This window comes from Corvus kubaryi, unplaced genomic scaffold (assembly GCF_017639235.1).
Source record: "Corvus kubaryi isolate FWS band 111438036 unplaced genomic scaffold, C.kubaryi_AGA036_p1.0 133, whole genome shotgun sequence".
Taxonomy (NCBI): domain Eukaryota; kingdom Metazoa; phylum Chordata; class Aves; order Passeriformes; family Corvidae; genus Corvus; species Corvus kubaryi.
Window position 1 is genome coordinate 22,714,561 of NW_024580667.1, and position 9,285 is coordinate 22,723,845.

A 9,285-nucleotide genomic window follows, 5' to 3' on the forward strand; every position below is an offset into this window, starting at 1 on the left:
GATACCCACCATATTTAACTGTGCAGAGGGGAACAAGAACCCTACCCCATTACCCACTGTATTTTTGTAAATCTCCACAAAATTTTCACATCTCCACTTGATAAATCATCCCACCTCTCTTTCAGGTTGGACCCTGAGATCTTCTCTACAGACCAAGTTTATCAATAATATTGCAGATATGTTGCATGCCTTATGTTTTAATTTTGCTGTTGTCTCTGGTTGGAGACAACTGAACAAACACCTGAGTCATCTCCATTATAAGAGCTATGAGTTAGAGGTAGATTTTGACATCCCAAAGATGAGATGGGAGAGGTACTTAGTGGGATACAGGGTGCCCTGACAGTCTTCAGAATGTTTCAGGGAAAATCTTCTCATATAAACATGTAGAAAGCAATTTTGAGTGCACTCATGTGCATTTACTGTTAATACATATAGACTAGAAGTTGCTGACAAAACAAAGATGGAAGGTGACTTCCATAAAGGTAACTGTTAAAATGACAGAGCTCATTAATGAAGTAAAGAAAAAGAACAAGAGAATATAATTAATATATTTTTAAAAGAGAGTCTCTTTTTAAAATCCCCACAAAACCCCGAAGTGTTTAAGGCATATATCAAAACTGTCCCAAGGTCAGGAAAGGACAGGACAATTGATTAAAACTCTGAGATCTTCAGTGACCTGACCTCCAAAAGGAAGTATAAAAGTGCCTAGCTTTGTATAAAAGAATTGTAAACATCCTGACATAAAACCAGAAAAGTCGAGGAGTAAATATAATAAGATAAACATGATGTGAAAATCAAGAGCTGATCTAAGTATATGAATAAAGGAAGAAAGCCGAAGAATGTTAGTCTGTGCCCGATGGAGAAGGAAGTCTTTCTTCCTTAAGGTACCAAATAACTTGCACTCAAGAAGGAAGAAAGAAACTGCCAAATTCCACTAGTCAGGAAAAAATCACATCAAATTTCTCCAAGAGAAAAATCACATCAATTTTCTCCAAAGACAGGATAACAGGCTGGGTGGCTGCAAAAGATGGAGTAAGCCTCAGGTCTCTCCTTTAAGGGAGGCTTCTAACATCATTTCATCTGACACTTACCGCAACAGAAAGAGAAACATTTGTAAGTTTGGTGCAAATCTGGTCAAGAAATGGTGCCACTTGGTTGAAAGATCATATGGAGTGCAAAGCTCCACACAGGCAAGCCTGAAGGCCTCTGACACTGGTGTTTTCCACAGTAACATGCAAGACAGAAGAGAGTGTTTACTCACTGCTTCTTTACCTCGTTTCAGACTGGAAGGACTACCATAAGTGGAGATGAGCATTGAGGCAGTCTTGGGAAACAGAAGCAGTGGTCCAGCATAGATAGAAGGCAATTATGTAAACACAGAACCAAAATTTCACCTTTGGTCCCACAACACACAACCACAGAAATTTGTAAAATGTATAATAAAAGCCAGACTTCTTCATTTTCATGAGGATGAACAGCTAGGGCAAGAAGTAATGGGATCCCATCACTATAAGGGCAACTGAGATTAGATGTTAGGAAACACTTTTTAGACATTGTAAGGCTAATTAAGGAGTGAGTTAAGCTGTGTGGGTGAGCAGTGGAATCTCATTATGAATCTGTAGGAACAGGTTAGACAACATCTGTTAGGACCAGTTTACTTGCTCTTGCACCGTTGGAGCCAGGAAGTGCTCTCTCACTCTGTGATCTTGCAATACCAGGACTGAGCTGAGGTAGCATGAGCCATATACAGATGACAAAGGAATATTGCAAGGATCTACTAAGAGTCCAATACCTCATTTATTATTGATGCTTTAGTTGTTGCTAATATTTGCCTCTTACCCACACCCACATTCATCTTTGCCTTAGTACGATGGCTGCTGTGGCAAGTACAGATTGCTCCTTGAACTGCCCTCTAAGGGCTGTTAGTTACAGCTGGGAAACACAGCATTAGATGTAGAATAATAGTGGTCTACCTAATGTTGACACCTTACCATTTTTAAAATAATAATACATCTGTTGTTATTATTAAGGCCTCTCGCAGGAATTGTACTGTATTTCCTGAAGTAGTGGGGTGTTTGACTGATGTTTGCGAGCCAGCTTTTACAAGCTGCTTATACTTTTATGAGGTCACCATGGATCTGTAACCTGCCTTTGTCTCCTTTGTAGTCATACCAGGTGATGCAAGGTCAACTTGGGAATTGTGAGCACATCTGCAAAACTGAAGCTGGAGTCTTATATTCCTGTGCTGCTGGCTATGCCCTGGGCAATGACAAAACCTGTGTTTCTGTAGGTACAAAGCCACATTTATAGTTCATTCTATGGGACACATCACGTCTGTACCACGTTTGGGAAATGCTGATGTGTTGCAGTGCCACTGTAGCATAAAGAATAATGTTAATTGTGCAGGCCTCTCACATGGCTTACTTAAGCTGTTGATAATAAATTTAGTAAGACCTTAGCTAAAGGACGTAACTCTAAGTAACATCAAATTATGCAGCTGTGAGGGATGTGTGGCAGCAAAAATAGCTCAAGAAAGTATTCTGTGCAATTGAGTGTGTTCTCTCAGGGGACTACAAAACCCATGTCCCGGCAGGGGTAAAGCCATATCAGAAGCTGGTGATTACAACAGGGCTCAGGTTCCTCTTCTCCCAAAGACTGAAACAGGCCTTTCATGCTATGGAGGATTTTATTAGAAAGTAACAGGTTAGATTTCTGATTGATAAAAGTTGGTGTCTATTTTCAAGGTCTTTGGGACATGCTGAACACCTACAGATCCAAATAAGTGGAAATCCGAGAAACTTCTCCCTTTACAGTACACAGTTCACAAGGATTCATCATCATCTCAGTGGTAGTAACATAATATGACTGAGTTATAACTCACTTGTTTCTCGTCAAATATCACCTGTTCAATTTGAAAGAAACACAATCTGCCTTTCTCTTTTCTTCTAACAACTGCAGGTTTTCTGCAGTTAACACGTGGCAACCTAAATACATTAATAACAAGTTACACTTTGCCTTCATTCAAATTGACCATTGCCATGAAAGTTGGAACTACTTCAATGTTTCTGTGGCAGTACATTCTTTACAGAAACAAGCTGGACTAGAATAATATCAAAGCAAGACAGTATCAGAGTTGGACAGCGCTTTAAAAGCCTCTGAAAAGGCTACCTGATTTTCTAGATCTATAAGCATGTATACAGGAAAAAACCTAGAAAATGTGAAAACCACTCATGTGCCGGCGATCTCCGGCAAACGGGACGGGGGGCCCGGACAAGTGTTCCAGGAGCTTTTATCAGTCTCACATACAGAGTTGAGACAAAGTTGGTACAGAGCTCACGCTGTCACAGAGACATCCCCTGATTTCCTGGCTGCAAAGCATTCTTAAAAGCCTTTTTGGCCAATAGTGTGCTTCTAAAAGTAACAGACATCTGTCTTAACCTATCTATAATACCGCATGTACCTCCATTGTACACAACAGTCACTTGTTATGCCTTATATAATAACATACAACATCCCATTATTAAGCTTAAACTTACCTCTCTAACAAAATATACTTTTTGCAACCTCAGCATCCATCTAGGCCAAGCCTAAGAACTAACCATTGTCTTTTAATGTCCTTGCTGCTTGTAACTGTATCTTCTTCTAATTTTCCCAGGCAAAGCTGAATTCTAAATCCCTTACTTTATTTCCTGAGGTCTGCTTCTATTTCTCGCACCTAAAATCCTTTCCACCTTTTGTGATTCCCCACAGTCATGTATCCACAAGAGTCTAATTAACTGTGCATGTCACTGAGTGAAATGAGCTGTTAGATGAAGTTCATTGAATTGGAAAGGCTTGGTTATCGTCACCAAAATCACTGCTCTTCTGATATCTTCTTGCTTTCTTTCTGAGATACTTTCTTCACCAGTGTTATTGATAGAATGATTTTGGCTATAATAAAGTGAATGCATTGCGTACCCTAAAAATTACAATATTGTTATATGTTATTATTTATATGAAGTATTATTTAAATAATTCGCAACTGAAAATATTTTAACTCTACAAGGGGAACTAATACTTCAAGACTAATAAAAGCTTAACTCTCTTACCAGCTGAACCTGACATCCTCTGCCTTATTTCAATCCAGAGAAAAAAATTATTTGTTTTGCAGCCAGTTCAGTGGTATGTAAAAATTGTGAAGCAGATATTGAGATATTTGAGCCTCTACAGAAAAAGTACTCTGTCTTGTACTTCAAAAAGTGCGTCAGTACATGTTTTGGAAGACAGGAAGAAGATGTTACAAATTGGATTGTGACATAAAATGTGCAATTTTTTCTCATTCCCTAGCTTCACTGTGGGGTGTGCCCAGCCACTGCCCTGGAGGGATGTCTGCTGAGATAAGGAGATTGAGCAATCTCCCAGCTGGACTCCCTGGAAAGGCAACTACTTTGGGGTCATGGCGAGGAAAGGTAGACCCACAATCCTTTGGGAGACACTATGCAGATCGTTCTGTAACCCATTGGTCTGTCCCAGACCCTCTGTAATCCATTGGTCCCCTTGCTGATCCCCTGTATCCCTATAAAAGCAAGATCAATGGGCCCCTGTGGCTCAGAGAGAGCTCGTCCCCAGCTCTCCCTTTCGCCGGAGGGGACCCACAATAAAGCTCCCTTCGTGCGGAACCAGCCACACGAACCTCTTGTCTCTCTCTCTGGTCTGGCTTGGCCTGTAGGCTGCCCTGCAGAGCTGAGCTGGAATCACGAGCTGATAATCACTAAAGAGCTGACAGTCTCTGCAAGGGCCCCTCTGCCAGCAGCTGAGAGGAAGACACCGGGCCTCAGGAAGGCGATTCCTTTTGGGACCATCTCCCCGGACTGGTCATCTCTTCCTGGGTCACAGCCTCGGACCCCATCACCACCTGTAATACTTCACCATATCCAGTTTTCAACTGTGAAAGTCACCAGTTTGGGATGATTTTTATAATTGAATTTGTTGATCAGTTTGAAAGGAATAGAGCAGTTAACTTTGTTCTGCGATGGTTACTGTCTGGTTTCCCTATAAAAAACTCAGAAAACCCACTCTGTCTGTCCCATTTGTATTATTTCTCTGCCATTTTCCTCTGAAACATCCTGAACTTCAGACTGCTAAATTAACTCAATTCAGGAGTGACAGTGCATTGTATGTCATGGTGTTCAAGCCATGGATAGAAGTTCAACCCCTGATGGCTGCATATATCCCTTCCTGACATCACTGCTTCAAAGGATATACCCCTGTGTGAATTCCCATAGGACCTCTGTTGAAGCCTCTAATTATAGTTCACCCCTAAACTATAGGGAGGGCAAACCTGATATATGGAGCTGTGGGCCATGCTTGGATGTGTCCCAGGGACTATAGGGAGGCCATAACACAGGACTTGCACTTGCTGACTCATTCCCTCATTGCCATCCATCTCTCCTCCCACCCAGCTCTCCATGACCGCTTGCCCCAGTTCTGCAGCACTCCCGGTTTATTCATAACCAGTTACAGAGGGCACAGACACCTCTGATGGGCTTTGATTGCTGTCTTTAGATCAACAAGCATTCAGAGGAATCAGTCATCTGAGCTTCTCCTCCTTCACCTCCTAGTTTGCATTGCCAGGCATGAAACACCATCATCGACATCCTCAGATGTTCAGTACTAGATAAGAACAAATTCTGTCTGCAGGGACACTTACCATAGCTGCTTCATTGCACAGAGAATTGCAATCCTCACTCAAAACATATACCCAGGCACATATCATCAGTGCTCTGCCCAAACGCTCTTTGGGTCTGCACAGACAGAATAGAGTTTTAACTCAAGTCATCCTGGAGGATGTACTTTGAAACTTGAATAAGCTTTTTTGCCATCCTATTTCAATATGGATGGAGTTTTTTTTCCTCTCATAAATGCAGAAGTCAATCTCCAAAAGCAGTCCAGCAGTGTGACAGTTGCACAAGTCCACAGAATCCATGTCTCCCATGGCTTGGAAGTCAGGTTTATGGCAGGAGCCAGTTCCACCTCCCAGTTACATATGTCTGGACTGTGGGTGGAAGATGTCAGGTGCAGTCTTTGCACCGGTGCTTCAGATCAGGTTAGGACTTCCTTCCTGCTGCATCTGTTGCAAAAGAAGTGACTGGTTGGTCAAAGGAACAATTTAAATCATAACATCTGGACAAAGCTGCAGGGCTGCTGCCTGCCCCATGTCCTCAGTGGAGAGAGTCAGGAGGAAAGACAAAGGAACAGGAAACTGCATTAAAAAGTCTGAATTCTGGGTAAAGTCCAAATTCTTTCTTATCTCTTCATTGTCCACTTCAGACTGTGTCAGTGTTCCAGGAGTTTGCCTGAAAAATCTGCTGTTTAGGTTTCTCTGACAGCCATCCTTAATAATTTTTATCCTGAACTCCAGGTTAAGGCAATGGGGAGATGTTACCAGTCAAAATCAGAGGAAAAAAAGTCTTTATCCAAATGGCATAGATTATAAAGTGATTTTGATTCATTTTTCACAGGGGATGAGGCAATATTCCTCATCTCAGGGCAAAAGTAAGCACCTTACCAACCCCTCCTTATCCATCATTGGAACTGTAGCTAGGAGCTGAAGTGCTGTGGTGCTGTCCGTGCACGTGCTCTGCCATCTTCTTGTTCTTCCATAACCAGTTTTACTGGTTGGAATTTTAGTAGGGAAAATAATTTTAATATAAAAGTTGAGGGAGGGAAAAGGTAAAGAAGAATGAAGGTGGAAGAAATAATGTATTTCAATAAATGAAATATTAACAACATTTGCTATTTTTAGCAATATATGCACAGAAACAGGAAATGTCAGAGCTTGCATCTGCAGAGATCATAGAATCATAGAAGGGTTTTGGTTAGAGGGGACCTTCGAAGATAACCTTGTACAACACTGCCTGCCATGGATAGGAACACCTTCCACTAGACCAGGTTGCTGAAAGCCGCATCCAGCCTGGCCTTGAACACTTCCAGGGATGGAGCAAATATCAGAGTAGTTCCAAGGTAGCTTTTGTTTTCACTGCATCCGGAGACTTGCACATCCTTGAGGGTAGGCTCACAGTCTTGTTGTGAGCCTGGCACCTAAAGGAGAAAATCAGAACTCCCTGGGGTTACATTCCTTCCCCTGTTCACTCCTCCAGTGTTTCCTGCAATCTGTAAACAAACCACAAAGATAGTGCTGATGCTCTTTTGAAACAGCTGCAAGTTCCTCCTGCATTTAGAAATGCTGATACACTTTGGATTTGGCAAGAAAAACTTTTTTTCTTTTCTGCAGGTGGTGAACAGACCTGGCTGATTGCAATCCAGGTGTTTAGCTGAAATCATGACCATTTTTAACTGCACTAAAGCAGCTCACTAGCTGAGCTATGCATTTCCAAAAAGGCATGTGATGAGTTACTCAGGACAGCTGCCCTTGGCCTATCATGCTGCAGCAGGGCTGATGGCCAGCCCATAGCATGGGATGGGTGGAATTGATATGTCCTCATCACTGCCCCGTCACAGCCCCATCACTGTCTGGGCAGCTGGTCTGCAAACCCACTTCCCCTGGGTTGCTGCACTGGGCAGGGAACAACTTCCATGCAAACCAGTTGCTAAAGCACGACTAACTCCCTCAGCTGCTCCGTCCTGAGGAACTGCTGACTTCATACCTGACACTGCCTGCAGGCTTCATCCTGGAATGAGTAACCCTCCAAGGGGAAGGCAATCCCTAAACAGGGCTGCAGGAAGTAGGGTGCAGGACTCCATAATGAAACATGTCACCATGTGCCCACTGTGGTAATTAAAGGAATGGAAAAAGAAATCCCAGTAACTAAAAAGAAACATATGAGGAAAGGACTGCCCTTTTAAACCCCTCTGTTTATGAAGTTTTTCATAGTCATATGAAAGTTAAAATGTAAACCTGTTGCATTGATATCAATACAGAAGAAGCAAGGTCACTGCCATATGTACTGAGTACACCGTGTCCCATTCCTAAGGACACAGCTGCTCAGGCAGGGGACACGTTTTGTAAAAAAATCCCACAGTAAGAGAAAAAAGACCATGTAAACTAAGATCTTGTGAGAATATAGCTTCTGAAGCTCTGTGTTAGTAATATTAAACCAATTTGAGTAACTTACTTACACCTACAATAGTTCCTTAATTGACATAGGTTTAGGTTTGCGAAATGTAAACAGTTTCTTAAAAAAAAAAATCTGCGGACCCACATTTTTGTGCTGGGTTCTGCAAAGTCCTGTGCTGACATCAAGTGGTGACATATTTCTCATGCCAAAGGGAGCCAGACTGGCTGTGCTGTGTATGTGTGGGATGATATTCATTATCACAGGAAGGTAAAAGCAAGTAGCCCCAGGCCACTGGGGGATGACAGCAGCAGCCTCACTGGCAGGTGCTCCCGTGGGGATGGACAGCCAGAGGAGTGTGGAAAAGCAACACAGCCACTGCCGTGCAAGGCAAGGAGGGTGACATGAACCTCCACAGTGACTCCTGGAGGTGCTGTCTGAGCCCCCAGCACCCACCAAATGTGATCACTGGCAACAGCTCTCCCTTTCCTAGCCAAGAAAGCTCTGGCTGAGACAGGTACAATGGGGCTTGGTGGCCTCAGCGACTGAGGAGAGCATGGAGAGCTCATTTACTAAGGAGAGCTGGACACACAGGTAACCTAAGAGGATGGGAGGCTGTATTAATTAGTTCTGCAGAAATATCAAGGAGGGCAAAACAAATATGTAAGGTCATGAACTGGCTGTGAATAAAATTAAGCTTGGTATTAGAAGGGTTTTAACTCCAAGTGAACTTCTGGAAGAACAGCCTTGTGGAAACTGTGCAGGAAAACCCTCCCACAATGGAGTTTCAAAGCGCAGGTTGGTTATTTGCAGCAGGTATTAGGGCCCATGATGTGAGCTGTAACATCAGCCCTGGCTTGGTAAGGACTGGCCTTGGTGAGGGATGTGGTCTCTTTCTCTCATCAGCCTCAATACTTGCTGAAGCTTGCTTTCAAAGGTGCACTTGATGGCAAGTGAAGTTTTATTCAGGGATTTACCCACGGATGTTCAGATCAACCATGCTTTATTAAAAGAACTGCATACTCAAATAATAGCTGAGGATTTATGACATGAAAACACAGAATAATCTCTGTTCATGAGTCAAATTAAATAAAAAACCACTCTTCTTCTCACTGGTTGTTGCTCTGAGTGTAGAAATGGTTTCCTGCTCTTCCCGTGAGGCTGCCTGTGCTGGGAGCCCTGCAGCACCACTGCCATTGCACGCCAATGGGTTTATCCTTCCTCTTGTCCA

At 42.8% G+C, this 9,285-nt stretch overlaps 1 long non-coding RNA gene across 1 annotated transcript; it reads left to right on the forward strand.

The window, feature by feature from the left end:
• Window positions 1–6: 6 nt before the first annotated feature.
• Window positions 7–3,965, forward strand: LOC121669755. Its single transcript, XR_006017882.1, has 2 exons — window positions 7–277; window positions 2,167–3,965. It is a non-coding gene; the product is annotated as an uncharacterized LOC121669755 (long non-coding RNA).
• Window positions 3,966–9,285: the final 5,320 nt, after the last annotated feature.